Source organism: Ochotona curzoniae, unplaced genomic scaffold (assembly GCF_017591425.1).
Source record: "Ochotona curzoniae isolate NIBS_2020 unplaced genomic scaffold, NIBS_Ocur_1.0 contig_1813, whole genome shotgun sequence".
NCBI lineage: Eukaryota > Metazoa > Chordata > Mammalia > Lagomorpha > Ochotonidae > Ochotona > Ochotona curzoniae.
This window is the reverse complement of record NW_024465204.1, coordinates 87,776-113,997: the sequence shown is the minus strand read 5'-3', so window position 1 is coordinate 113,997 and position 26,222 is coordinate 87,776.

The following is a 26,222-nucleotide window of genomic DNA, read 5'->3' as shown; positions in this document are numbered from 1 at the left end:
GCCAATACAGTGAAACTGCGAATGGCTCATTAAATCAGTTATGGTTCCGTTTTTTGCTTGCTCCTCCTATGTGGATAATTATAATTCTAGAGCTAATAAAAGATAATGGAGCTGATCCCTTGGGGCTGGGGTGGGGTTCATGCATTTATCAGATCAAAACCAAACCTGATTAGAGTCTTCTAAGCTCTGGTCATGGGGTGGCCCTAGTGGCTTGGTGACTTTTGGCAACCTTGGGCTGATTGCACACCCTCTATGCTGGCAGTGGTGAACCATTTGAATGTCTGTCCTATCAATTTTTGATGAAATTTTCTATGTGTACCATGGTGACCATGGATGATGGGAAGTTAGGGTTGATTCTGGAGAGGGAGCCTGAGAAATGGCTACCACATGCAAGGAAATAAAAGTAACAAGGTTTCTGCAGGTGAATGTGCAGAAGGATCATTAATGAGAAGTGCTTGTGTGCACACACATGGTATGTGTGGTGGTGTATTGCTGACCCGTGCCTGGGGAGAGGAAGGAGTTTTCCCTCATGGTGTTGGGTTTTGGAGATCTTGCAGGGACATTGCAGTGGTGATGGTTGCCTACCCGTTCCTCGGCGTACTATTTGTGTGGGCGTTTGTCTCCTACTCCTACTCCACATGGTGACTTCTTGGTGGTGTCATGTCGAGGAATATTCCCCTGTTGTGCCACAGGGACGGGGAGGTCACTGAGAATGTCTAGTCTTGCAGACTTCTCTCCACTTTTTCCTCACAACCCTTGGCTGTGACATTCTTTTCTTCCTACCCCTACTCTGTGTCTCATTGGCTTACCTGGGGGAAGAAGGCAGCCTGTGTGTTGTGTTTGGGGAATGGGCACTGACCATGCTTGTTGTGATGTACTGTGGGACTGTGGTTGGTCAGGGACATGTGTCTTACGCCTGTTGTTGATCTTGTTGTGGTGGCTCTGGATGCCTGTGCTAGGTCAATGCAGGGCTCTTGTGTCAGTTGCACCCAGTGTCAAACCCTGTCAACCCCATCAGTGTCTGGTGTTGTTTCAAGATTGCTGACTGGCCTGGGGTAACCCTTTCCTCTATCTACATTATGGACAGTACTGTACTTTGCAGCAATGTGCAACTGTGCTCATGTGTTGATGAAGAATGCAGCTGAGAATTACTGTGGATTTCAGGACACATTGATCATTGATGGTTTGCACTTATGGAACCAGGAGCAATCCTGAGCTACACCTGTGTGAGTTGCTTGGTGATCAGTCTTGTTGGGGGACTGACCATTTCCTGCCCTGTGATTGGCTTTTTGCCCTGATTGGTGTGGTTTGGTTCTCTTTAAGCTGATTGGACAGGTTTGACAGATAAGCGGGGGGCTTAGTGGGGGAGGGGCATCAGCATAACAGAATTAACGGTCGTAACGGTTTCAACGGAAGATCAGAATAAAGCGCCTTGGAGACTTTCTGTCAAGTGTCAGGTGATTTCTTCCTCAGAACGGGAGGACCTTCGATAATTGTTGATGTGACTGGGATAGAAGATAACTGGTGCTGTGAATCAGATAGAAGTCAGCTGGTGAACGCCAGGAAGGTAAGCTGAACAGATAGCTCAGAGAGCCACTTATCGCGGGAATTAGTTTACAACTGAGCTTTTTGCTCAGGAAGCCGCTGATAGCAGAGGGGACACGCGTCAAGTTCACAGGGTAGCGACCATTAAAGCTCGGGTCTAGCGATTATTCAGATTCATTCAGTTTCATTCATGATGACGTTTACCGCCCATTTACGATCGTGTTTACCACCCAATCACGAACTGTGGCGTTTACTGCTCACCCACGATTGCAGTTAATAATGGCTCAAGCTCACAGTTAAGGATCGGTCAATTTCGCAATTTGACAGTCAAATTTGCAGTTGAGCGACAATCAGAGTTGTTAGAAATATGGACAATTTAACTTCTTCAGTGCATATGCAGCCTTTATTGCAGAAACTGCTGACAGTGCTGCTGTTTTTGCAAACTGTGCAGATGATTGCTCCATGGTTTCTGGATGAGGTCCTTTTGACCCTGCCACAATGGGAACACTTAGGCAGAGACTTATCTAAGGCAGAAAGGCAGGAGCCCCTCCCTCTAGAAATGGTCAAGTTCTGGACATTGATTAAGTCTTTCCTGACAAGTGGCACTGATAAAATCAGAAGGCTTATACAGGAAGGTGAGAAAGTCTTAAGGAGACACACACACACACACATACAAAAAAAAAAAAAAAACAGAATGGAAGGTTTAAAGACCCTTAACCCTCACTAACTTCAAAAACACCAAAGTCATACCATGCTCCTTCTCAGACCACAATGGAGTGAAACAGGAACTCAACAAATCAATATGCCCCAGGAAGTGCAAAAACACCTGGACGCTGAAAAACTAAATGAGCAGTGGGTCTGAGAACAAATAAAGGACAAGATAAAAACATATATATGGAAACCTACAAAAACTCAAATACAACATTCCAGAACTTGTGGGACACCACCAAATAAGTCTTGTGTGGTAATTTCATATTAGTTGGTGCATACATCAAAGCCCAAGAAAGTTACCAATTACAAGAGTTAAACATCCACCTCCAGAAATTAGAGAAACAAAAATAAAATGACCCTTCAAACAAAAGGAAATAAGATATCATCGAAATAAGAGAGGAGATAAACCAAATAAAAATTAAAAAAAAAAACTATACACAAAACGAATGAATCAAAAAGCTGATTCTTGGAGCAGTTAAACAAAATAGACACCCCACTGGAATGACTGACAAAGAAAAAACAAGAGAAAACGAGGATTAACAGCATCAAGGAAGAAAAAGGCAGCATAAGAATTGACCCTGCAACCATTAAGAAAATAATCAGAAATTACTATGAACAACTATGCTCCAACAAATCAGAATATCAACAGGAAATGGAAAAGTCATTGGACGCCCACCACTTACCAAAATTTAGCTCAGAGGCAACAAAAGACCTGATCAAACCCGTATCTGAGGCAGGGATCAAATCAGTGATCAAAGGTCTCCCAACAAAGAAAAGTCCAGGCCCATAAGTTTTCACTCCAGAATTATACAAAACATTCCAAGCAGACCTAACCCCGATCCTCCATAAACTCTTCAAAGCAATAGAAAAGGAAGCAACACTTCCAAATTCATTCTATGAAGCCAACATAGCCTTAATCCCAAAACCGGATAGAGAACTGAGAACGAAAACTACAGACTGATATCCCAAATGAACATTGATGCTAAGTTTCTCAATAAAATCCTAGCCAATAGAACTCAAAAAAAAAAAAAAAAACAGATCATTCATTCAGATCAAGCAGGATTCATTCCTGGCATGCAGAGATGGTTCAACATTAGGAAATCCAAAAATGTAATACACCGCATTCAAAAACTGAAGGACAAAAATCATATAATAGTATCAATAGACGCAGAAGAAGTTTTCGACAAAATCCAACACCACTTCATGCTAAAAACCGTACCCAGGGTAGGCATAGAAGGAACAATCCACAACATAATCAAGCAATATACGAAAAACCCAATGCCAGCCTTTTACCTAATGGAACAAAACTGGAACCCTTACCACTAAGATTTGGAACAAGACAAAGATGTTCGCTATCACCACTACTATTCAACATAATTCTGGATGTACTTGTGGATGCCATAAGACAAGATAAAGAAATCAAAGGAATTCAAATGGGAAATGAACAAGTCAAGTTCTCACTATACATGGATAACATGATCCTTTACATAGAAGAACCTAGAGACTCAATACAGAGACTGCTAGAACATATACGAGAGTTTGGTTGAGAGGCAGTGTTCAAAATAAATGTACAAATGTACAAAACAAAACACAAAAGCCATATTGTATGCAAACAGCCCCCAAGATGGAAAAAGATCTTGTCAACATCATACCATTCAAAATAACACAAAAGAATATGACGTACCTAGGAATTAACTTCACCAAAAATGTAGGAGACTTCTTTGAAGACAACTACCGTAAGCTTAAGAAAGAAATTGATCAGGACTTCAAAAGATGCAAAAAACACCCCAGGCTCCTGGATAGGTAAAATCAATATCGTCAAGATATCCATACTACCAAAAGCAGTATACACATTCAATGAAATCCCAAACAAAGTACCCAAAACATTCCTCATAGCACTAAAAAAAAATGATACATAGATTGATCTGGAAACACACACACACACAAAAAAACACAAATAGCCATAAACTTTCTGAAAAATAGGCAATTTTCAGGGGGAATCAGAGTTTCAGACCTATGGACATACTACAGATAGGTGGTGGTCATCAAAAAAGCTTAGTACTGGCTCAGAGATTGAGAGGAGGATGAATGGAGCAGAATAGGAACAGCAGAGGGGAACCCACACAGATGCAACCAAATAATCTTTGACAAAAAAACAGACAACAACCCATATCAATGGGAATGTCTCTTCAATAAATGCTGTTGGGACAACTGGCTAATAGGCTGCAGCAACCAGAACATACACCTGCATCTCTCACCATACACTGATATCAAATCAAAATGGATAAAAGATCTAAAGCTACACCAAGAATTCTTCAAACTTCTGGAAAAAAAAAATGTAAAAACACTCAACAAGAGCTAGGTGTATTCCATGACTTTTTGAATAGAAAGCCAAAATCAATAGTACTCAAGACCAAAATAAACAATTGGGACTATATCAAACTAAAAAGCTTCTGCACAGCAAGGAAAACTATCACAAAAATTTAAAAAAAAAAAACAAAAAACATAGAATGACAGAATATCTTTGCGTACTATGTAGATGGTAAAGGGCTAATCTGCAGATTATACAAAGATCTCAAGAGAAACCAAAACACCAAAGCGAACAAACCACTCAGAAGATGGGCACGGGAAATGGGCAGATATTTCACAAAGGAACAAACCCAAATGACAAACAAACATGTGAAAAAATGCTCAAGATCCCTAGGAATAAGAGAAATTCAAATGAAGGCATCAATGTTGTAAGACCTAACACCAGTAAGAATGGCTCATATGCAAACAACCGACAACCACACTTACTGGCAAAGTTGTAAGGAAAGGGAACCCTTATCCATTGTTGGTGAGGATGCAGGTTGGTGCAGCCTGTATGGAAATAAGTATGGAGAATAATCAAACAACTGAAAATTTGCATATCATAACCTATGATCCAGCAATAGCACACCTGGGAATATATCCAAAACACCAGCTCCATGAGAATCCTACATGCACCCCCACGTTCATCGCCACACAATCAATAATTGCAAAACTTGGAAGGAATAGAAGTGCCCATCAACAGAAGACTGGATAAGCAAGCTATGGCTTATTTATTCCATGGAATACTACTCAGCTCTAAAAAACCAAAAAACAATGAAATGTAGTTCTTTGTGGCCAAATGGATCAAACTGGAAACCATCATGCTAAGGGAAATGAGTCAATCCCAAAATGTTAGATACCGCATGCTTGCCTTAATTTAAGTTGAAATGTTGTCAATTTGAAAAAGAGCACCTATGAAATGTAGTATTACATTGTTAATTAACCATATAATGTTGGAAACGTTTGTTGATATTTTATTATGGTGATTAATAGGTCACAATGATAAGATGTCAGCTATGTGTATAGAACAGAGTTATCTCCTCAAGAAAAGTTGAATACAGCTGGGCAATAAGATGCTGTACACTGTGCAAGGCACATCCCTGCATCAAAAGAAACAAGACTAGATTTGATCTGTAACATTGCAATAAAGTAGAGCAATCCATCAGTGGGGAGGGCAAGGAGAGGAGAATGGGAATGAAAAGAGACTATGAAACATTTTTATAAAATTAAATGCAATTTTTAAAATAAACAATTAAAACCAATTTAATTAATTTAAAAAAATGAATAACAATGAAACTAGAAGCCGAGACAAAAGCTTCCCTAGAAAATGTGTTGCAAAATCCCTGGGCTTCACTCCATTTTCACCATATTGGCACACTCTCACTCAGTAGACATCCAAGCCCAATACACTCACAGAGGGTTGGCCTCCACGAAGACTGGACTTCCTCCCTGGCAGGGTCTGTGGGGATATGTGTGAGCATGCAGTGGAGGATGTGAGCAGAGGTTCATTGTGTGGAAGACCTCAGAAAGCAGAGCTTGAGCCACAAGTCCGCTTTCTGCACATGGCTAAAAGGTGCCTGTTTGTCGCCATGGCTTTTCTAGAATGCTTACATCATAGCATTCTGGGCTGCTTATGACTAGGCGGCTGCTGAGTGGATGGCTAGTATGGCCACAGGGCCTGTGAAGTCACAGAGGGGCAGCCAATCAGTATGTTCCCTGTTCCTGGACAACTGCATGGGCTTGGATGAGTGAATCAGGAGTGAGGGCTGAGGTCATGGTCCACCAAGTTGGCTATGCTATCAGCTGCCTTTTGCTACAATTCCTCCAACCCCATGTCTGTAAATTTGCTTTTATCTGGAGTTACACAACACCTGTGGCAACTGGCTTACACTAATATGATTGTCATACTGCTATAATAGCCTACCACACCCTCCGCACCATACATGCACCACAATACCTGATTTGGCAACTGCTTGCTACTCCAGCAATCTGAGAGGCACGACAGCTTCTGGCATGTTTTTTTTTCCCCCAGAATTGGAACTCACTGAGCAGGGCACCAATTTCATACAAGGGACAGCCTCAACGCAGTGACAAACCATTCAAGTGTGTCCCTGTTCTACCTAGACGAATGTGGTCTCCATAGTGGATCAAGGACTCCCTGTTGTTGCACAAGACTATTGACATCCTCTGCTGTTGTGACTCTAAAGAGAATGAAAATGAAATCACAACCCAGGAAAAACGCTTTTCTAATAACTGTGTTCCAAAAGCCCTGGGCTTCACACTTTTTTCAGCATATTGGCGCATTCCCACTCGGTAGACAACTAAGCCCAAAACACTCACAGACAACTGGCTTCCCCGGAGGCTGGATATCCTTCCAGGTAGGGCCGGTGGGGATGTATGTGTGTGTCAGGGTGAGTCTGAGCACAGAGGCTTTGGGGGGTAAACAAGAAACAGCAGAGATTGATTCACCTGCCTGCTTGATGCAGCAGGCCAAAGGGGGCATGTGTGTCACCATGGCTTTTCTAGAATGCTGAGGCCATAGCATTTCAGAATTGTTATAATTAGTCGGCTGCAGAATTCATGGTTGGTACACCCAAGAGCCCTCCTAGGTCACAGAGTTGCAGCTCCCTGTACCTGGATAGCTGCATGGGTTTAGGTGAGTGAAGCAAGAGTGAGGGCTGAGGTCATGGTACACCAAAGTTTCTGGGCTGTCACCTGCCTGTGGGCCAACTCATCCACTCAGTCACTCCAATGATGAGAGCTTCCTGTAATCTGGAGCTCCACACCACCTGTGCCAGTGGGGTTATAATTTTAAGGTCATCAAACTGGTACCATCCTCCAAACAATTACACACACCCGATTTATGGCATGCATCTGTCCCCCTAGTTGGACCATGGTGAGCATAATGCCCAGTTCATACAAGGAAAGTACCATTCTCTTGGGACCTTGATATACTTAGACAAATCTGCAGTCCATAGTGGATCAATTACTCCTGGTTGTGGCAAAGGGCTATTGCCATCCTCTGCCTAAAGGACTCTAAAGTGAATGACAATGAAACCAGAACCTGCGAGAAACGCTTTTAGTAACAGTGTTGCAAAAGCAATGGGCTTCACCTCGTTATCAGCCTATTTGCGCACTCCCACTTTGCAGACACACAAACCCCATACACTCATGGATAGCTAGCTTTCACAGAAGCTGGATATCCTCAGTGGTGGGAGTGTGTGTATGTGTCGGGGTTTGTTTGAGCACAGGGGCTATGCGGGGAAGACCACAGAAAGCAGAGCTTGAGCCACCTGATCACTTTCTGTACATGGCCAAAAGGGGCCTGTCTGTTCCCATGGCTTTTCTAGAATACTGAGGCAGTAGCATCTGGGCCACTTATGACTAAGTGACTTCTCCCTGGATAGCTGGTATGCCCACAGAGCCCTGTGAGGTGACAGAGGGTCAGCCAAGTGGGATGGTCCCTGTACCTGGAAATCTACATGGTTTTATGTGAGTGAAGCAAGGGTGAGGACATGGTCCATAAATTTCTGTGCCGTCAAATGCCTTTTGGTCCAACTCATCCACTAAGCCATCCTGATGTCTGTGAAATTTCTGTCATCTGGAGCTCCACACCACCTGTGCCAGCAGGCTTAGAATACTATGGGCATCAAACTGCTACCATCAGCCATGCCCCCCAGCTGAACGAAAACTTCTGTCTTGGCAACTGCTTATTACTCCAGGAATCTGACATTTACAACAATTTCTGACATGTATCGGTCCCTCATGGTTGAGCTCAATGAGCTGGGACCACACTTCAAACAAAGAATATCTCAAACATGGTGACAAACCATTCTCATCTGTCCTTGTTCTACATAGATGAATGTGCTCTCCATAGTGGTTCAAGGACTGTCCAGTGTAGCACAGGGCATGTAAATGTTCATATCAACCATTGCTGGAGCCTTTCTGGATTGCAAATAATCCTAGCTTTCCACCAGCAAGATTTCCTAAAGTCATTTTTGTAACCAAATTTTTCTATACACTTCTCTTTGCCAATCAGAACATGAATCTTTGACAAATATTTTTAGGACTCCTAGAAGGCCCCACATAAGAATCTTAAAAATCAGAAGTCAGGTTGACTGAAACAGTAACATATTAGATACAATGACCACACAAATATCAATAATAGAGCTTATGGAAGCTGGATAGACAATGGACAAAGTTATCAATTTGTTTCCATTAACAATCCTCAAAACTCGAGACTTCCATTGTCAGGTATTTAGGAGCACTTCCACAGATGTACATTTTAAAAGTATTTTGTAAACAGATATCAGTTCAAATGCCAGTAATACTTAAACAATGCTGTACCAATATCTCACAAATTATAATCAGTTCCACATAAAACTTGCAAGATTCATTTCACAAATTTTAAAATTTCTTCACCTTTTTTCTCAACATGTTTAAACCTTCAACTATATTGTTTTAGTGTTTCTTAGCCATATTCCTGGAGGACAAAATATTTTTGCCACCACAGCAATGCTCTTCCTTAATAATTTTCCTTTTACAATCTTCTCACCAAGAACATATTCTCAGACTTGTAACCATTCTTTATCTGCGAAATCTTTGGATCTATATTTTGAAACAAACTTTGAAAACCTTAAAACAAAGCAATTCAAAACATAAACACAAACTTGCATCAGAACCTGAAGCGGTTACCTCTTTCCTTCCAACTGATTTGGGAACATTCTTCTTCTTAAATGAAGGCAGAGACAAGGTCAAGTTTCTAAACTCCCAAATTCTTCAAAGGCTAGGCTCCAAGCATGCCCCTCCTTTTTCCTGGGCTGATAGGCCTGGTGCATCTTCTTGTCCTCTGTTTTATTGAAGACAAGGGTACTGAAGAACTTCTGACAAGGGATTAAACTTCAATTTCAATTCTGCTGCTGTAGAAAAGGTTAACTACTTAGAAGAATGTACACAATACAGACAATTTTACCACACATCTTTAAAAAATTCATTGTCTTCCTGTAAGGCAAAATCTTACAAACAGCACTTTTTCATAAGTAAGAACACAGATAACTTATAACCTATGATTAAAAACACTTTGACCAGTAGACATAAACATCAATATACATGCTCTAAAACCATGTAAATTTCCACCACTTTGTAGTACATATGCAACCAATTTTGCATAATTTCATAACATTTTGAGTTTATAATTCAGAATGTTTTAAAGAGCAACTGAATTATTCAAATTTTGTCTCTTTCCTTGAGAGTTCCACTAACACTTGGTAGACACCAAGCCCAATACACTCATAGACAGCTGGATTCCACAGAGGCTGGACATCCTCCCTGATACTGCATGTGGGAATGTGTGTGTGTGTGAAGTGGTGGTGACCAGAGGGGCGTTGTGCAGAAGACTATAGAAAGCAGAGCTTGAGCCACCTGCCTACTTTCTGCACATGGACAAAATGTGCCTGTCTGTCACCATGGCTTTTCTAGAATGCTGAGGCTGTGGTATTCCGGGCTGTTTATGACCAGGTAGCAGATGAGTGGATGAGTGGTGAGGCCACAAAGCCTTTACAGGTCACATAGTGGCAGTCAGTAGGAATGCTCCCTACACCTGGACAGCTGCATGGGCTTAGGTGAGTGAAGCAAGAGTGAGGGCTGAGTTCACAGTCCACCAAATTTGCTGTGCTGTCACTTGTTTGTTGATCCAACTCATCCACCTCCATTCCTTGAACTTTCTGTTATCTGGAGCTCCACATCACCTATGGCAGGTAGCTTACAATCCTATGGGTGTCCAACCCGATCAATGGAACACCCCCACACATGTTCCCACTCAAGCGACATTTGCACGTGCTTGCTGTCCCTGTCTGCAGCAATGGACTTGGTGTATGTAGCAGATATTAACTCACATGGACCTAGACTCATGGTCAAACTGAAATTCCTTTGTGGCCGCAGACTTTATACACTGAGGGTCATATGGGATAAGGGAGGAAGTACTGATTTCATTAACAAAACCCAGTAACTGTTTCTATGCTTTTGTTTGGAACTCCTTTTGTCTTTTATATTCCACCAAGTTTCTCACACACATACTGTCCACTCATCCATTCTTATACAGATGATCTCCCATCAGGTATACAAAATGTAGCCATTTGTATGTTCTCATGTAAATACCATCCAATTCAGTAATCCAGTACTCGCTGACCTTCTATGGTCACAATATTCTCCTACAAATCCCCTTTTTGTGTTTTATAAAATTAGGCCTGAAAGTGGTAGCTGGGGGGATATGCTCTTGGAAGAGCAGAAAAAGAGGAATTAACAATATTACATATTATACAAAGATGACTTCACCATGGACTAGACATGCTAACTGCTCATCATTACACCTGACTCCTCAACATCATTTTTTACCCAAAGAATAACCATTGGCTGCATATCAGGGATAGGGGCTGGTGATCACTCTGGCTATTTGAACCTGAGAAATTGGCATAGAGGGTGCCATAGCTGCCAGGTATTCTCCAGGAGATGCATCTAATCATCCTTGTTAGAAGGTAGAAATATAACAGGTATACTTTCTCCTGAGCTAATATGTTTTTGAATTTAACCTAAATCAGAGTTGCACAGGAACCGTGAAAGGATCAACATTAACATCCATCATACACAACAGCTGAATACAATCAAAGTCTCTATACAGTTACATCTTGCTTAAAATTAACAGTTTTAAATTGTTTAAAGTTTTTCAGGGAGATTCTTATCCCACAATTTAAACTTTGCGGTTTGTAGTGATTAAGCACAGTTTTTACAGAACTTTGTATTTAAAAATTGAGGAATAGACTATATTTAGGCAGGTGAGCAGGGCAATACCCAACAACTTAGTGAGTGAGGAAGAAGTTAATTCTATATCCTATTAGTCTCTATCTAAAATATTTTCGGAGCTCACAAGCAACCCTGATGATTGGTGTAAGAGAGGGCTGGGAGCCAAGGCTGGAGCTAGGTAGGAAATGGAGAAAGCTCCTCCTCTGAGTCCAGTTGTCTCTGAGTGCCACCTGGGGCTCCTGGCTGAAGTTCTGATGTCACCAGACACTTTGAAGAGGGAACTGTACTGCTTCAATCCCATGTGGGAAATTCAATAGGAAACGGCTGACCTCAGAGTTCTCAACCTCCAAGGGCACTCATCTTCCTTGTGATCTCCTTGGCAGTCAGGATATGGTTCTTGATGTCCTTGATGAGGCAGGTTTCCACTGCATCTGCAGTGAAAGCACATGACAGGCTTGCAGGGATCTCCGGGACTAGGATAGAGAGCTCCTCTCATGCTCCTGCTCCTCCCTGAGATTCTCTGCTGCTCTGTATACACAGCCTCCTTTAAGAGAGTGTCAGAATCATCCTTGGATCCCACCACAAATTAATATGGCTTTTCTAATGTCTAAGGCAGTTAAGAATTTGTTCTTTATTAATAATAAGTTACACTTAAAGTCTTCCTCAAATATCCTAGGAAGGTAGAGAATTTCTCTGCACTCCTGACCTTTAGTAGAATAAGAAGAGTATTAAACAAAAATTTTTCATTTTTCAGTTCTTAGAGGCAGTTCCACAGAAGGCTCCATCTTCTCCAGGGGCAGCATTGCATTGACGTTTGCATCAGAGGGGCCATAGGGAAACCCAGAGTTTGGAGGATCCATAAGAAAACTCTAGAGACAAGAGCATAATCTTTGCCATGGATTATTAATGACCCAGAACGTCAATCATTCAGTTGTATTATCAAATATATCATGAGGTCAGCGATAGTTGTGCTTGATGCACCAATCTCTTAGAATCCCCCATCACCCACTGTAGGGAGGGGTCTGGCATCTTTCTTCTGCAATGTTTCCTTGATGGTGATGGATCTTACAGGATGAGGTCATGAAGCTGTCTTACTGCAGGGGCTTCCTCCAGTATGAAGTGGGCACCCAACTCAGTGAGGACCAACTGTGGGACAGATACATGCCAGAAGCTGCCATGCATTGCAGATTCCTGGAATAACAAGCAGTTCCCAGAGGGGTGTGTTGGGGTGCCTGTGTGAGTGTGTATGATGGAGTGTGGGCCTTTGTAGCAGTTTGACAACCATAGATTGTAAGTCAGCTGCCATAGCTGATGTAGAGTTCCAGATGACAGAAAGCTCACAGAAATGGAGGTGGATGAGTTGGAGCAACAGGCAGGTGACAGCACAGCAACTTTGGTGGACTATGATCTCTGGCCTCATTCTTGCTTCACTCACAAAAGCCCATGCAGCAGTCCAGGAACAGGGAGCATCTTGATTGGTTGCCCCTGTGTGACCTCACAGGGCTCTGTGTCTGTACCATTAGTCCGCTAAGCAGTCGCCTGTTCATAATTGACAAGCAACCCTATTGCCACAGCATTGGAGAAAAGTCATGGGGCCCTTTTGGCAATGTGCAGAAAGTGGTCAGGTGGCTCAAGCTCTGCTCTCTGTGGTTTACCCCCAACGTTAATCTGCTCACCCAACTACACACACACGCACACACATTACCACAGGCCCAACTAGGGAGGTTGTCCTGCCTCCATAGAAGCCAGTTGTCTGTGAGTGTATGGGCTTGGATGTCTACTGAATGGGAGTGTGCCAATATGCTGAAAACGGAGTGAACCCCAGGGCTTTTGCAACACTGTTACTAGGAAAGTGATTCTCTTGGTTGTGGTATCATTGTCATTCTTTTTAGAGTCATGTAAGGAGAGGATGGCCATAGCCTTGTGCCAAAAGGGGAAGTCCTTGATCCTCTATGGAGACAACATTTGTCTAGGAAGAAAAGGGACCTATGAAAAGGGTTTGACACCGCGTTGGTGTTGTCACTCGAATGAAGAGGCCGACCGGCTAAGTGAGTTGCAACTATGGGGGACAGATACATGGCAAAAGCTGTCATGTATCTCAGATTGCTGGATTAGCAAGCAGTTGTTAAAGGGCCTGTTGGGGTGCCTGTGTAATGTGTGTGTGTAGGGGTGTTAGCCATTGTAGCAGTTTGACGCCCATAGTATTGTAAGCCAGTTGCCAGAGGTATATGGAGCTCCAGGTCAGAGGAAGCTGGCAGGCATGAGGGTGGATGAATTGGACCAATAGGAAGGAAGGAGACAGCATAGCAACTTTGGTGGACCATGACCTCAGCCCTAATGCCTGCTCAATTCACCAAAGCCCATGGGACAGTCTAGGTACAGGGAGTATGCTGATTGCCTGCCGCTCTGTGACCTCACAGGGATCTGTGGCCATACCAGAAGTCCACTCAGCAGCAGCCCAGCCATAACAGACTGAAATGCTACTGCCTCAGGATTCTAGAAAAGTCATTGAAACAGAGTCCACTTTTCTCCCAGTGCAAAAAGTGGGCAGGTGGCTCAGACTCTGCTTTCTGTCTTTCTGCTTAGGCACCAATGCTCACGCCCTTACACATACACAGACACACGGATCCTCACATGCCCTACCAAGGAGGATGCTGCCTATATGGTAGCCAAATATGCATGAGTGCAAGGGTTTCCGTGTCTACTGATTGGGAGGGTGCCTATATGCTCTAAAAGAGAGAAGCCCAAGGTTTTTGCAACACTGTTACTATTAAAGCTTTTATCCCAAGTTGTGGTATCATTGTCATTCTCTTTCGAGTCTCATAGGCAGAGGATTGCCATAGCCCTCTGCAAAAATGGGCAGTCCTTGAGCCACTATGGAGAGCACATTTGTCTAGGTAGAACTGAACTAACGACAATGGTTTGACACTACGTTAGAGCTGTTTTTTGTATGAATTGGGGTCCCTGCTCAGTGAGGTCCAACTATGGGGACAGATATATAGCAGAAGCTGTCATGCATCTCGGATTCCTGTAGTAGTAAGTTTTGCCAAAGTCGCGTGTTGGGGTGCCTTTGTGAGTGTGTTGTAGGTGTGGTCCATTGTAGCAGTTTGAAGCCAAAATGATTATAAGCCAGCTGCCACAGGTGGTGTGGAGCTCCAGATCAGTTGAAGATGGCAAGCATTGGCTTGGGTGAGTTGGACCAACAGGCAGGTGACAGCACATCAACTTTGGTGTACAGTAACCTCAGGCCTCACTCTTGCTTCACTCACCTAAGCTCATGCAGCTGTCCAGGTACAGTGACCATCCCGCTTGGCTGCCCCTCTGTGACATCACAGGGCTCTGTTGCCATAAGATTAGTACACTAAGCAGCCACCTGGTCATAACCAGCTTGAAATGCTATGGCATCAGCATTCTAGAACAGCCATTGGGACTGACAGGCCCCTTTTGGCCATGTGCAGAAAGTGCTCAGGTGGCTCAAGCTCTGCTTTCTGTGGTCATCACTAAATGCCCAAACTGCTTACATCCTCCACTCACACACTCTCTCTAGCACACACACACACACACACACACACACACACACACACACACACACACACACACACACACACACACACACACACACTTCTACACAGGCCCTACCATAGTGGATGTCCAGCCTCCATGGAAGCCAGATGTCTGGAATATATGGGGCTTGGGTGTCTAAAGGGTGGAGTATGCCAATATTTTCAAAACAGAGAGAAGCCCAGCACTTTTGCAACACTGTTACTAGGAAAGTGCTTCTTTTGGGTTGTGGTCTCATTGTCATTCTCTTTCAAGTCATGTAGGCAGAGGATGACAGTAGCCCTGTGCCACAAAGGGGAGTCTTTGAGCTACTATTAAGACCACATTTGCTAGGTAGAGCAGAAGCCCATGAGAATGGTTGACACCGCGTTGTGTCTGCCCCTTTTAGGAAGTGGGCACCCTGCTCAGAGAGGTCCAACTATTGGGGACTGATACTTGCCAGAAGCTGTAGTGTATCTCAGATTCCTAGAGTAGCAGGCAGTTTCCAAAGAGACGTGCTGAGGTGCTCCGGTGAGTTTGTGTAGGGGTTTTGGCCATTGTAGCAGTTTCTTAGCCCTAGGATTGTCAGCCAGTTGCCACAGGTGGTATTAGCTCTAGATGAGAGGAAGCTGGCAGGCATGGGGTTGGAGGAGTTGTAGCAACAGCAGGTAACAGCACAGAAAATTTGGTGGACCGTGACCTCAGCCCTCACTCTTGTTTCACTCATCCAAGCCATTTGGCTGTCCAGGAACAGGTAGCATCCCAATTGGCTGCTCCTCTGTGACATCACAGGGCTCTTGGGTGGACATGCCAGCTGTCCACTAAGCATCCGCACCGTCATAACAGACCAAAATGCTACAGCCTCAGCATTCCAGAAAATCAATTGAACTGACAGTAACATTTTGGCCTGGTGCAGGAAGCATGCTCAAGCTCTGTTTTCTGTGGTCTTCCCTCTGCTTTCCCCCTCCAGACACAAACAAACACACACACACACACACACACACACACACACACACACCCCTAAATGCCCTACCATGAAGGATGTCCAGCCTGTATGGAAGCCAGATGTCTGTGAATATATGGAGCTTGGTTGTATACGGGTGGGAGTGTGCCAATATTTTGAAAATGGAGTGAAGCCAGGGTTTTTGAATCACTGTTAGTAGGAGAGTGATTCTCCAGTGTTGTGTGTTCATTGTCATTTTCTTTAGAGCCAACTCATATACCACCATGCTTGTGACCTTACTGTGATCTGGGGCTCCACATCACCTAAGCCAGTTGGCTTACAATCCTATGGGCATCAAACTGCTACAATGGCCCACACATGCAACGCACACATACCACTACATCCCATTTGGCAACTGTTTGCTACTCCTGTAATCTGAGATGCAGGACAGCTTCTGGCATATAACTTTCCACCATTTTTGTACCTTGCTGAGGAGCGCACGCATTTCATACAAGGGACAGACCAATGCAGTGTCAAATCATTTTCATGGGTCCATGTTCTACCTAGAGAAATATGGTCTCCATAGTGGCTCAAGGAATCTCAGTTGTGTAACAGGGCAATGGTGATCTTCTGCCTAACTGATTCTAAGATGAATTATAATGAAATCACAAAAAAGGAGAAAAACATTCATAGTAAGTGTGTTCCAAAAGAACTGGGCTTCACTCCATTTTCACAACATTGCCACTCCAACTCGGTAGACACACAGGTTCCATATACACAAGGGTAATTGGCTTCCCTGGAGGCTGGACATTATCCATGGGGGTCCTGTGTGTGTGTGTGTGTGGTCCCAGCAGAGTGGCATTGTAGGGAGGGCCACAGAAAGCAGTGCTTGAATCACCTGTCTCCTTTCTGAAGCAAGCCAAACGGGCCTGTCTGTCACCATGACTTTTCTAGAATGCTGAGGCCCTAGCATTCCATCCCCTTTTGTCCTGGCGGCTACTGAGGCACAGAGTCATGTGAGGTCACACAGTGGAAGCCAATTGGGATGCTCCCTCTATCTGGATAGCTGCATGGACTTAGGTGAGTGAAGCAAGAGTGAGGACTCAGGTCATGGTCCACCAAATTTGCTGTGTTGTCACCTGCCTATTGGTTCAACTCATCCACCTCCATTGCTGCGAGCTTACTGTCATCTGGAGCTACATACCACCTGTGGCAGCTGGCTTACAATGCTATGGGCGTCAAACTGCTAAAACCGCCTACTCCCCCAGCCAGACTCCCCCCCCACTATCCCCTTTTTTCAACTGCTTGCTACTCCAGGAAACTGATTTGTGAGACAGCTCCTGACATGTGTTTGTCACCCATGGTTGCAACTTGCTGAGCAGGGCACTTACGTCATACAAGGGATAGCCCCAAATTGGTGTCAAACCATTCTCGTGTGTCCCTGTTCTATCTAGGCAAATGTGGTCTCCATAGTGGCTCGAGGGCTCCCCGTTGTGTCACAGGGCTATAGCCATACTTTACCTATGTGACTCTAAAGAGAATGACAATGAAACCACAATCCAGGAGAAAAGCTTTTCTAGTAAATATTTTGCAAAAGCCCTGGTCTTCATTCCATTTTTAGCATATTAGCACACTCCCATTGCATAGACACCAATCCCCATACACTCATAGACAGCTGGCTTCGATGGAGGCTGGGCATCCTCCTTGGTAGGGCCTGTGGGGGTATGTTTGTGGTGGGTGAGCAGAGGTTTGTTTAAGGGAAAGAGCACATAAAGCAGAGCTTGAGCCACCTGACCACATTCTACATTGGTCCAAAGGGTCCTTTCTGTTGCCATGGCTTTTTTAGAATGCTGATACCATTGCATTCTGGGCAAGTTATCACCATTTGTTCACCAATTGGGAGTGCAGGATAGCTGCTTGAAACTGCTGTTAGAGGGTTAGCAACTGGGTGTTATCCTTTACAAATATTATGCAAGACAGTAGAAACTGGAAAACTTATTTGACTTTTATATTTCCAAACAGAGGACTAGATCGCAACTACTTTTAGGGAAAAGGGACATCTTTGTCTACTCTTGGCTCCCTCTTGCTGAGAGGGGGTGTTGTGTTGAGTAAGCACAGTAGTAGGTGTGTCCATCTAGCAGTTCTTAAAAGAAAGTAGAAATCATCAATTGTTTGATGTACACTCTTGCATTTGAAGGTCTTGCCTTTGTTGATGTCTGGAATAGTAAAACTCTGGTGGGAACTCTTAGGTTGTGAACTCACTGTTATACCAGTGAGGGGCACAAGCCTATATCATTCCACCAAGTAAGGGCTGAGGTGACCTCTGTTTCAGTTTCAATGTTAAGAAGAGTATAAGCCCTAAGAGTTTTAGGATGACGTATATAGCCTAGAACATAAAATGTATCACTGAAATCATTTTGTTTCAAGACCCCCTACTCACATCAAAAGATTTAACTGATTTTCATTTGTAATAACTTAGCAGTTTGTAATATTCTAACAAGATTTTACAGAACTTTTCTATTCCAGTAAAGCCTAGTTGTGGCACTGGTCATATGTCAGTCAACTTACAAGCTACTGATAGCTACTGCACTAATAAGATTCTCAAGATTCATAATCACTACTTAGAATTAATCTATAAATATTAATAATATATTAATCATGTTAATATTAATCATTAATATACTAAAATATATAAATTATATATTTATGGATTAATATATATTTTTAATATAACTCTGAATATACATGTTCCACCTGGGAAGTCAGCGCACAGTGACTCTAATGAATGTAAAAAATTACGTATGCGCAGAAAAGACACCACAGTGGGATAGATGGCATAGGTGGTGAGGAGCTGCAAATAACAGGAAGCTTGCATGCGTGGGGATGAATGAGTTGGAATAATAGGTAGGTGACAGCAGAGCAACTTTTTGTGGACCCTGACCTGCTCCCTCATTCTTGCTTCACTCACATAAGCTCATGCTGCTGACCAGGTGCAGGGAAAATCCCGCTTGGCTGACCTTCTGTAACTTCCCTGTGCAATGTGGCCATAGCAGCCATCGACTCAGCAGCAAAGTGGCCATATTCGGCCTGAAAGCTATGGCTTCAGCATTCTAGAAAAGCCATGGGGACAGACAGGCCCCTTTTGGCTTGCTGCAGAAAGCAGGCAGGTGGCTCAAGCTTTGTTTTCTCTGTTCTTTCCCCCAATGTCCCTCTGCACTCCCCCCTCCACAAAAGCACACACCTCCCTACAAGCCCTAACCAGGAGGAAGTCCAACCTTCTTCGAAGACAGCTGTCTGAGAGTATATGTGACTTGGATGTCTACTAAGTGGGAGTGTTCCTAAATTCTGAAATGCAGTGAAGCCCAGGCCCTTGGCAACACTATTGTGTTGTGGTTTCATTTTCATTCTCTTTACAGTCAAGTAGGCAGAGGATGACCATAGCCCTGTGAAACAATGGGCAGTACTTGAGCAACAATGGAGATCACATCAATCTAGCTATATCAGGAACCCAGGAGAATGGTTTGACACCGTGGTGGGTCTGTCCCATGTATGAAGTGGGCGCCCTGCTCAGTGAGGTCTGTTAGAGTGTGAATAAAATGCTATTTTTGGGTAGTGTGAGGTTCCTTTGTGTAGAGAAAACTGCCAGTTTGCTAGACCAGGGGTTGCCTGGTCGTTGGCAGTATTTTGCTTTAGTGATAAATCTGTTTTTTGGTGTCATGCAACTTTGTGAACCCAGGTGCAGGAGGGCAAGGGCACAATTCTTCTTTGGTCCCAGGAGCAGAAAGAAGATAAGGGTGTGAGAATAGGAAGAGCCATATAGATAATTTTTATGGGAACAGAACAGGCTGCCAGTGCCTGAAGACCATAAAAATGTACATATCTAAGGTTATTACATTTGATGTGTTTCCCAGACAAAAAGGCCATATGTAAACTTCTGTCTTGGGCTGTTCGGGGTCCGGCTGCCATTGGTGGCTGCCTTATGTGCCCCAAGTGTGTTCTGGCCCCAGCATGCTGGCACAATAAACACTGTTTTCTGTGTGCATTATCAGGAAGACTATTTGTCATTCTCTGGTGGTTGACAAGCTCACACCCTGATGCCCGGGGGTGCTTTAGCCTGGACCCCAACATTTGGAGGCCCCAGCAAGATTGTCAACCCCTTTTTGAGCAGCGAAGCTGTTGAGTGGTATAAGAGTTATATATTCCTCAAGGGTTCAGGTTAGACCCGAGGGGGATTGAGAAGGTACAGGGTTGGCGATTGAAGCCGAATGGATTGCAGAGGCACTTAATCAACCCTGAAGGGAGATAAGAAGCTCCACACACCATGGCAGGATTTGATCACCCTGGAGGGGAGCAAGGAAGCTCCAGGTACTGCAGTGGCACTTGATCACACTGGAGAGGACCTAAGAAGCTCCAGATTACCAGGGAAGCTTCAGGGGAGCAAGTGAGCTAGACTCCAGGAAGGAAGTTTCTGGGCAGTGAGCGAGGTTGGCAGTGTCCTTGCAAGGAATTGGCCATCCAGAGCAAGGAACGTAGAAAGGACCTGCAGGACAGGAGCAGGATTACATCCTAGAGGAAGTTTTCGAGCTCCTTGATCATCTGCAGTCCATGAGGACACTGTACAGGGCACTTCTAGTTGATGACCCGGATCTGGAGGAATGGTGAGTGTGTGGAAAAATGCATAAGGTAGACTGGTCCTACTGCTGGCATCCTCAGTTCTCCTGTCTTTGGGAGTTTCATAGGATCCATGAAACTCTCAAGGAAAGAGACAAAATTTGGATAATTCAGTTGCTCTTTGAACCATTCTGAATTATAAACTCACAATGTTATGAAATTATGGGAAATTGGTTGCATATGTTCTATAAAGTGGTGGAGATTTACATGGTTACAGAGTATGTATATTGATGTTTATGTCTATTGGTCAAACTGTTTTTAATCACAGGTTATAAGTTATCTGTGTTCTTATTTATGAAAAAGTGTTGTTTGTAAGATTTTGCCTTACAGGAAGACAATGTGTGGTAAAATTGTCTGTATTGTGTACATTCTTCTAAGTAGTTACCCTTTTTTAAAGCAGCAGAATTGAAATTGAAGTTTAATCCCTTGTCAGAAGTTCTTCAGTACTCTTGACTTCAATAAAACAGAGGACAAGAAGATGCACCAGGCCTATCAGCCCAGGAAAAAGGAGGGGCATGCTTGGAGCCTAGCCTTTGAAGAATTTGGGACTTCAGAAACTTGACCTTGTCTCTGCCTTCATTTAAGAAGAGGGAAGTTCCCAAATCAGTTGGAAGGAAAGAAGTAACCACTTCTGGTTCTGAAACGTGTTTATGTTTTGAATTGCTTTGTTTTAAGGTTTTCAAAGTTTGTTTCAAAATATAGATCCAAAGATTTCGCAGATAAAGAATGGTTACAAGTCTGAGAATATGATCTTGGTGAGAAGATTGTAAAAGGAAAATTGTTAAGGAAGAGCATTGCTGTGGTGGCAAAAATATTTTGTCCTCCAGGAATATGGCTAAGAAACACTAAAACAATATAGTTGAAGGTTTAAACATGTTGAGAAAAAAGGTGAAGAAATTTTAAAATTTGTGAAATGAATCTTGCAAGTTTTATGTGGAACTGATTATAATTTGTGAGATATTGGTACAGCATTGTTTAAGTATTACTGGCATTTGAACTGATATCTGTTTACAAAATACTTTTAAAATGTACATCTGTGGAAGTGCTCCTAAATACCTGACAATGGAAGTCTCGAGTTTTGAGGATTGTTAATGGAAACAAATTGATAACTTTGTCCATTGTCTATCCAGCTTCCATAAGCTCTATTATTGATATTTGTGTGGTCATTGTATCTAATATGTTACTGTTTCAGTCAACCTGACTCTTCTGATTTTTGAGAATCATATGTGGGGCCTTAGGATTCTCAAAGTTATAGGAATATTTGTCAAAGATTCATGTTTTGATTGGCAAAGAGAATTGTGCAGGAAAAATTGGTTACAAAAATGATGGTAGAAAATCTTGCTGGTGGGGTACCAGAATTTTTTGCAGTCCAGGATGGCTGCAGAAATTGTTGGAAGGTGCTTTTTGCCAAATTCAAGGTATAGAAAGACACAGACTAAGAAAAGGCACCTGCTGGGTGAACACACTGTTTGTTGATATGTGAATTCCTCAAACCGCCCTTCTTGATGTGTAAGTGACCATCTGGTTGTAGAGTTATCAGTTGTGATGTTTAGGCAGTTATGTCTAAAAATGTACAGCAGTGTGTAAAATCCTACAAGTAGTTTTGCAGTGCTATCTGAAATATAGATGTCTCTACTTGGTTATATTTGATAATGTTTTTTAAATGTGTATTACCTGATATGCATACACATGTTTATGTGGCATGCTATACAGTCACATGGCTATATGTATAAGAGTGTTCAATGGGGCCCGGCGCGGTGGCGCAAGTGGTTAAAGGTCCTCGCCTTGCACGCTCGGGATCCCATATGGGCGCCGGTTCTAATCCCGGCAGCCCTGCTTCCCTTCCAGCTCCCTGCCTGTGGCCTGGGAAAGCAGTCGAGGACAGCCCAAAGCTTTGGGACCCTGCACCCGTGTGGGAGACCTGGAAGAGGCTCCTGGCTTCGGATCGGCATAGTATCAGCCCGTTGCGCTCACTTGGGGAGTGAATCATCAGACGGAAGATCTTCCTCTCTGTCTCTCCTCTCTGTATATCCGCCTTTCCAATAAAAATTAATAAAAATAAATCTTAAAAAAAAGGAGTGTTCAATGATAATTCAAATGTCAGGAAGTGTTAAAATGCTCCCATATGGGAAATGGTTTTTACAGTATACTCACAGACTGGCAATCTCGAGTAGCACTCAGTGGCCTTAGAATCAACCCAAAAGGCATTCTGGTCTGACAAGAGAGCCAGCAAGAGAACAAGTGCATCAGGTGTGGAAAGCCAAGGATGCTGCTGCAAGAGTGTTGCTCTGTGAAAGGCCTCAGCGGTCCATGTCCTAGTGCAAAGAAGCTGCCATTAAACATGGTTGTGCTCTTCTCTCAATGGAGTGGAGAACTTCCACTGTGTGTGTGTCCTTGTGTAATGCCTCTTGGGGTTGGTGTGGATTGAAGGAGCTTCTACTGACTAAGCATGGTGTGTCAGGAGCCTCAAGTGATCACTGACATCACACATAAGAGTGTTAATTTATTAAATTCATTAGAGTCACCTTGTACTGACTTCCCATGTGGGACCTCTATATTCAGAGTTATATTAAAATATATATAGCAGGTCTTTCAATAAAATATTTTCAATGCTGTGTTTTATGTTCTGGGCTATATATATCATCCTAAAACTCTTAGGACTTACGACAATGGGTAAAGTAAATTCTCTTTGACACAGAAGCCAAAACAGACAGTTGCCTCAGCCATTTTTGGATTTAGTCATCATGATTCTTCTTTTTCTGAGATTCCCATATGGTCTCTAGAAGTCTGAAAGCGTAAGAATATTTCTCAAAGATTGCATCATTTAGTTGGGAAAGAATATTGTGTAAAAATTTGTTTACAAAAATGACTGTAGAAAATCTTGCTGGTGGAAAGCCAGGATTATTAGTAATCCAAAAAGGCTGCAGAAATGGTTGATATGAAAATATACATGAGGGGAACTCCTTGGTCCTCAGTCTAAATAACACACCAAGACAAAAAACAAGATATGCTTTTCCCCCATTTCAAGGGACATAAATTAACAGACTAAGAAAAGGCTTCTGCTGGGTGAACAAACTCTTTGTTGATATGTGAATTCCTCAAACCTTCCTCATGCGTAAGTGACCATCTAGTTGTAGAGTTATCAGTTGTGATGGTTAGGCAGGTAGGTCTAAAAATGTAAAAGGGTGCTAAATTATTAAATTCACTAGAGTCACTGTGTACTGACTTCCCATGTGGAACATGTATATTCAGATTTATATTAAAATATATATTATTAATATTAATAAAATTATCTAAGTAGTGACTTAAGGATCTTGAGAGTATTATTAATAGGTGGAGCTTACCATACAGTGGCTCTCAGTAGCTTGTAAGTTGACTAGCATATGACCAGTGCCACAACTAGGCCTTACCAGAATAGGAAAGTTCTGTAAAATCTTGCTAGAATACTGCAAACTGCTAAGTTAGTGTAAATGAAAACCAGTTAAATCTTTTGATGTCACTAATAGGTCTTACAACGAAATGTTTTCAGTGTTATGATTTATGTTCTAGGCTCTATGTTTCTCTTAGGGTTTAAACTCTCCTTCACACGGAAACTAAATACAGACGTTGCCTCAGCCATTATTTGGTGGAATGATATATGTTTGTGCCCCTCATTTGTGCAACAGTGAGTTCACAACCTAAGAGGCCCCACCAGAGTTCTGCTACCCATTCCAGACTTAAATAAAGAAAAGCCGTTCAAATTCCAGACTGTACATCAAACACTTGATGACTCAACCTTCTATCAGGATCTACTAGATGAACCCCCTACAGTGTTACTCAACACAGCACCACCTCTCAAGAAGAAGTAGCCAAGAGTAGAGGATGCAGTCTCTTTTCCCTAAAAGCAACTGGGTTCCTGTCCTCTGTTTGAAAATATAGGAGCCAAATAAGTTTTTCAGTTCCTAGTAAAACTGTCTTGTACAAAATTTCTAAAGGAACATACCATGCAATTGCTAATCTTCTAATAGCAGTTTCAACAGCTACCCTGTACTGAGAAAGATTCCTGAAAACAAAACAAAACAAAAAAAAGTGTGTGTGTGTGTGTTAGAGTGTGGGTAAAATGCTATTATTGGGTAGTGTGAATTTCCTTTGTGTAGACAAAACTGCTACTTTGCTACGCCGGGGGTACCGGGAGCTTGGGATGGTTCTGATTTGGTGATAAATCTGTTCTTTGCTGTCCTGTAACTTTGTGAACACAGGTGCAGGAGGGCAAGGGCACAATTCTTCCCTGGTCCCGGGCACATGAGAAAGAAAAGGGTGTGAGAATAGGATGAAGCAGATAATGGGTATAGGAACAAAACAGGCTGCCTGTGCCTGAAGGCCACAAAAACAAACATGACTAAGGTTGTTACTTTTGATGAATTTCCCAGCCTCCAATTGCCTATATGCTTCTGACTTGGGCTGCTTAGGGGCTGACCACCCTGGTTGGCTGGTCTGATGTATCAAATGTGGTCTGACCTCAGCATACTGTCACAATGAACTCTGATGTTTGCATTACCAGTGAGACACTTTTGTCGTTCTCTTAGGGTTGACTATTATGCACTCTGATATTTAGAGTTTTTAGCTCTGATTCTAACAGTGGCTGCAGAGTGGATTGGGTGGTGTGGCCACTGAGCCCTGTGAGGTCACAGAGGAGCTGCCAAATGAGATGCTGTCTGTACCTAGACAGCCACATGAACTTTGGTGAGTGAAGCAAGAATGAGGGCTAAGATTACAGTACACCAAAGTTGTCTAGGTGTCTCTAAAGAAAATGGCAATTAAAGACAAGCAAGGAGAAATGCTTTTCTTGTAACAGTGTTGCAAAATCCCTGAAAGTCACATCATTTTCAGTATATTGGCACACTGCCACTCAGTAGAAACTAAAGCCCCATATACTCACAGATAGCTGGCTTCCATGGATGATAGACATCTTCCCTGATAGGGCCTGTGGGCGTGTGTGTGTGTGTGTGTGTGTGTGTGTGTGTGTGTGTGTGTGTGTGTGTGTGTGTGGAGGGTTAGTGAGCAGAGAATCATTGGAGGAAAACCAGAGCGACTAGATATTGAGCCACCATGCTGCTTTCTGCACTTGGTCAAAAGAGAACTTTGCATCCCCATGGCTTTTCTAAAATGATGTTGCCATAGGATTCTGATCCGGTTATGACCAGGCAGCTGCAGAGTGTATGGCTGCTATGTCCACAGAGCCCTATAAGTTCACAAAGTGGCAGCCAATCAGGTTGCTCTCTGTATTAGACAGACTCATACGCTTGAGTGAAGCAAAAGGGAGGGCCTAGGTCATGGTAAACCAAAGTTGCTGTGCTGTCTTCTGCCTGTTGGTGCAACTTATTCACTCCCATACCTGTGAGCTTTCTGTCATCTGGAGCTCCAAATCACCTGAGGCTACTGCTCACAATCTGATGGGCCTCAAATTGCTACAAATGCTCATCTCCACACATTCACTCACAGACAACAGCCCAACGTGCCCATTGGCAACTGCTTTCTACTCCAGAAATCTGAGATACACACAGCTACTGACATGCATCTGTCCCCCATAGTTGGACCTCGGTGAATAGGGTGTCCTCTGCATACACATGATAGCCCCAAAGCACTGTCAAATGATTCTTGTGAGTCCCTGTTCTACCTAGATGAA